General features: G+C 45.7%; 1 protein-coding gene across 2 annotated transcripts in view; it reads right to left on the minus strand.

Annotated features, from left to right (window-relative positions):
* The window catches only part of LOC109969144 (GRAM domain-containing protein 2-like), a 15,235-nt gene extending 10,399 nt beyond the window's left edge, over window positions 1-4,836 (minus strand). Inside the window, exons 1-2 of one of the 2 annotated variants that reach the window (XM_020615834.1) lie at window positions 4,724-4,836; window positions 4,149-4,294 (exon numbers count right to left, since the gene is read on the minus strand). The gene's annotated coding sequence lies outside the window, so the exon portion shown is untranslated. Of the gene's footprint in view, window positions 1-4,148; window positions 4,570-4,723 lie in introns of both variants that reach the window. The other variant, XM_020615833.1, reaches the window with a different exon arrangement.
* Between the last annotated feature and the right edge of the window lie 478 nt (window positions 4,837-5,314).

The following is a 5,314-nucleotide window of genomic DNA, read 5'->3' on the forward strand; positions in this document are numbered from 1 at the left end:
ACTCTTTCCAAAACCTCTGAGCAGCCCTCTGTTAGCATTAGCCTGTTGTCAGTGTGTGTTCGGGACAGACTAAACAGAAGGTGTATGATCTAAGGTTTATCAGCACTCATTAGCAGAGAGGGACAGCTACACCATTCGTCCACCTGGGCACAATCACCACGGGTGTTATTGTTATGGAAAAGGACAACTGTAGTTCTGTGTCTCACCGGCATACTTGTTTTCATACTTGTTTTCATACTTGTCCTGCAGTTGTGTCATTGGTATAAACAGCAAATAATAATGATCATCACCTGATGAGGTCAGGGCCACACCCACATCAGGACCACATGAACGCTAATCTGTAACTCTAAGGATGAAGCAGTGACCGTGAGAGCGAGAGAGAGGCAGCATCAGACTACAAGCTCTAAATATAGAGATGTGACCAACATCCAGCCAGTTAACAAGAGGCGAGACGACTGAGTTTCCTTAACAGCAGCAGAAGCAACGACTCTGCTGTGTGGTGGTTGTGTTCTTCTACTGAGGTTCTGCAGGGGAGTCCAACACTAATGTCCCCACTGGGACAAATAAAGCAGATCTTCAACAGCTCCCCCTGCTGAAAACCGTCTTTACCACAGTCTGATGACATTTCACATTAAGAATGTCACACGTAGCAAAGATGCAGTCAAGTTCACTCAGAGCTGAAACATATCACGGCACAGTCTGGTGATCTGTGGCTGGCAGAAGAGCAGGTCAGAGGTCATGTTGGTGTTAGCACCTGAGGGGGAAACCACATTTATCATCAGGGCCGGCACTAAAATGGGTTCAAAGTACCAGCTGAGCTGCAGACAAAGCCTTAGAAGTGCAGCTCTGACAAAAGGCTGAGGCCCTTCAGGTGTCTGAATCCAACACACAGCAGCTGGGATGCGCTCACAGCTGTTACCATGGCAACGGGATGAAAAGGCTCAGATCCGCTATTTTGTTCCTCGTCTGTGTTGGCTGAATGTGGATCAGAACAGTCCCATGTGGAGTCCTCACATGGGCCAGATCACCATGGACACAGCAGAGGGAAGTGAACATGTTCATGTGGCTGCAGGAAACTGACTTAGACACAAACCATCTTGCATGTTGATCCCCTCAGCAGCTCTCAGTTTGGCTTGTTTTCTCAGTCACACACCGTGCACATACAGGACCATACACGTCTCCTCACAGTGTTAAAGGTGGCGCACAGATCTGGACATGCCTCTGATGAGTGTCAGCTCGGGGCTTCCACCGCCTAGACTCTGCTGCTTGGACCCCATTTTGTGGTGTTTTAGTGAGAGAACCAAGCTGTAAAAGCAAAAACAGGATTTTGAAAGGGAAACAGGTCCCACCCATCCCCAGTGGAATTTACAACCTTGTTTGTCTTTTAAAATGGAGCGCGACCTTTAAAAGGAAGCCTGGACAAAACCAAATGAGACAAAACCGACATCAGCAGCGCATTAGGATCAAACATCGCTCTGATGTCAAAGTGAGAGCTGCTGAGATCTGACAGTGTCACAGGTAACTGAGTGCACCTGTGCAGATATTTCTGCAGAAAGCTGAGGGACAAATGCTGGAAATGAAGTGCAGTTGCCATGGTGACGGGCATGAGCCTCACACGCAGTCCTCTTTGCCTCCCTCCAGCTGACAGCAGGCCCCTCCCTGCTCCTGGCTTCCATGGAGCCCTCTGTTGGTTTCCTCTCCCCCCACTGATTAAATCAGTAGCACCTCAGGGAGAGACAGGCTGTTTGCTGCAATGAGACCATTTGCCAGTGGCACAACATTTAGCTGAGAGGGCAGATCAGGCCTGCCAAGTCCTGGATGATGTCCCATAATGTCTCCAGAGAGCATGACGGAGAGAAACTGCTTTGACAGCGTTTGGTTTGAGGTTGACACAGCACAGGTTTCTGTGAGCCAAACATCACTAGGTTTGTGCCAACACTTCAGTCTCAGAGAAAAGGAGCTGCATCAGTGCTGGACATCCACAGAGACCAATACCTAGTCCTGGGACTCAGCTGGACTTCAAACATCCCAGAAACCAGTCCACAGTCATGTCAGCAGCTCAGTGAGCCCAAATGCTAACGTCAACATGCTAACATGCTGATGTTATGCAGGCAAAATGTTCACCTCACCATCCTGGTTTAGCATCTAAGCATGCTAACATTAGCTACTCAGCAGTGTCCGGCTGAGGCTGACCTCATTAATTCTCCTGCTATTTGGCCATAAATGTCGACCTGGTGGTGGCACTAGAGGAAAAGTCAGTTATCACAGTCTAAACAATGTTTCATCACAACTCATCTGACAGCTGTCCAGATGTTTCAGTCTGAACTGAATCAATGGCGCGAACGAGTTCCCAGCAGCAGACAAGCTCAGTGTCTTCCTGGAACTTCTGCATGGACGTTTCAGTTAATTCAGCCAAATAATCTTGCAACAACAGACAGTGAGTGAAGAGACATTCTGAGTCTAACATGTTCACTCACTGCTTCCTACATGATTCACAGCAGAAACACACCACTCGGCCTCAGGATCATTCATCATCATGCAGCTACACAGGTCAAAGGTCACTGATGAGGCGATATCACACTCTTACCAATCACCATCTTGCATCAGCACAGGTAGCTGAGAGACACCACATCCTGTCCCACTGTCACAGAGAAAACTTGAGAGACTTTGGACATTTTTGATCCAAAAGTGACTAAAGGTGTCAGAACAGTTCTAATACTAATCAATTACTGATACAACATGTAAAAATATGCTTCAACTGATGCTGAACTGGTGAAGTACTGGGGTTGTTAAACACAGGTGTTTGCAAAGCCAGAGCTGAAAACACCTGATGTGACATTTGACACTGTGGGTTTGTCTGGCTGCTGAAACCAGTCATTGACTTTTTCCTGGCGGTTCAACCGTTTCCACCGCAGCAGCATCCTCTGCCATGCATTTATGCAAATCATCAGAAAATAATATTTCTGTAAAACCACAGTGCATGTTGACATCCTGGGTCTGTGGCCACACAGCGCCTTCAGACAGATCACCTGAGGCCAACAGCAGGTCCTGTTCAGGAATCTTGTCCCTACAGACTGAAGAGTGACAGGCAAGAAAGCAGAGCAAAGACCATTTTTAATGGTCTTTATTGCTCCTGTCATCAATCTCCTGTTCAGACTCAGTGTGTTAGTCCTTCTCAGCTCCAATCCCATTGGTTCGTGCTCAAAATGCACATCTTTAAAAACACCTCACAGATATTTTGTTTCACCTTTAAAAACAGTTTCCTAAAGCAGCTACTCGATGTTGAGACAAGCTGTCGGACGTTAAGACAAAAGAACAGAGCAGATATTCATAGAAAACTACATGACAAAGTAACAATACTTCACCTCCAGCAATGAAAACATGAAAATACAACATAAACATGGATTCATCGGTTATAGAAATACAATGTAGATACTATGATGACACCTATGTAGGGTACCTCTACATCCTGGCTGCAGTAATCACAACAGCACAGGAGAGCTGGATGGCAAAATGTAATCAGACTGACTGCAAAGCACTGGCAGTACTAGTAGAAATACTGCAGTGTTGAGCCTGAGTTAGACGTCCAGCACTCTCTATTCTGGGTGAGCTAGTGTGTTGAATCTGTTGTTTTGGTTGATACTGTTTTACATTAATTGCATGAGGTTGTCTATTGTTGATTTGCTTCAGGCTGTGCTGCTGGGACGCCCGTGAAACACTTTGACTTGCAAACAAACAAAAAGTACTTAGAGTACCAAATGTAACATTATGCAGAATGGTGTACATTGTTGGACCGTGACAGTGTAAATGTGGGGCTAATTATTACACTTGGGGGGGGTTGATCAATAAGCATGCGCTTCTTCATAACATTCATTTTAGATCTGTAAAATACTACAGCCGTCAGATAAATGCAGTACAGTACAATGCTCCTCTCTGTAATGAGCTGCAGCATAAAGGAGCCTACAATGAAAATACTCAGGTGCATGTACCTCAGAAATGAACGTAGAGTAGTTGGCGAACGGTCAGTTACTACCCGCCACCGGTAGGACCCCGCTGGTGATACTAACACACGCTGTGCTGCTACTGGTTGTAATATTTGTACAGTACCACTGCACATCTACAGTTTTACACAACAAATTCACTCTTACCTGTGAGTATTCTGCAGTCTTCATTCACGTCCGCTGGCGTACAACACGGACCGGTACTGTCCGGTGCCCGTACGTCTGTCCCTCCGGAGCACCAGTCAAGTTCACTGCATTTAAACGAGGCACCACCGGAAGTAACAGGCAGTGACCTGCAAAATAAAGGCGTGCTGCATGCGGAGAAAAGCTACACAAAAGAGTTACATGCAGGAAAATCTAAAAAGTTATCATTACGTGTTGGAAAGTAAATCCAACGGCTACACAGAGACACTAAGCAAGTAAAAAATGGATGCAAAGAGGTGCACAATGAGCACAGGGAGACAATGGTTGTAAAGAGGTGCACAATGAGGCTATGGCAAGACGCAAAATGATTGACATGCAAAACAATTTCATAAACCAAAATAAAACACCGAGATGAAGCAAATCCCTAAAAAGAAATGAGAGACAAACAAGTTCAGAGATGCTCTCGGCCGCTACTAGATCCAAAATGATTAAAATGAGACTAAACAACAGGACCAGAACGGCGTGCACGGAGCCACAGACCGGAGCCAGGTGAGAAAAGAGGGTTTGAGTGAACTGACCCTTTAATCAGAAGGCTGCAGCAGCCATCCACACTACATCAGACCATGGTGCTGACCGAGGGTGGCTCCTTTACCGCCATTACCCAGCCTCTTCCTTGCTAACGTACAGTCTGTGGAAAACAAACTGGACGAGCTAAGGGCTAGGATTACAGCACAACGGGACATCAGAGAATGCTGTGCTCTCACCAAGACCTGGCTTTCTGACAGAGTTCCAGACTCAGCGATTCAGCTACAAACACACACTGTACATCGAAGCGATCACACTGCTGCTTCAGGGAAGGTAAAGGGAGGTGGTGTGTGTGTTTATCAATAACTCCTGGTGTGGAGATGTACGGACTGTTTATAAGCACTGTTCGCCAGACAGAGTTTTTATTGCTGAAATGCTGGCCCTACTATCTAGTGTTGAGTAAAATTATTAACGAAGTCATACTCTAGGATTGGTTCTAACATTTGATTGAAGTAAGTGCTTATTTAGTAGAAGATTGACGACATGACTGTTGTTCATTTAACCTGTGTGTTCACTTTGTGCATAACTATTCTATCATATTAGAAAAGGAATAGTTAAGATTATATTTTAGAGATACACAAGTT

Source organism: Monopterus albus, unplaced genomic scaffold (genome assembly GCF_001952655.1).
Source record: "Monopterus albus unplaced genomic scaffold, M_albus_1.0 scaffold170.1, whole genome shotgun sequence".
NCBI classification, from domain to species: Eukaryota; Metazoa; Chordata; class Actinopteri; order Synbranchiformes; family Synbranchidae; genus Monopterus; species Monopterus albus.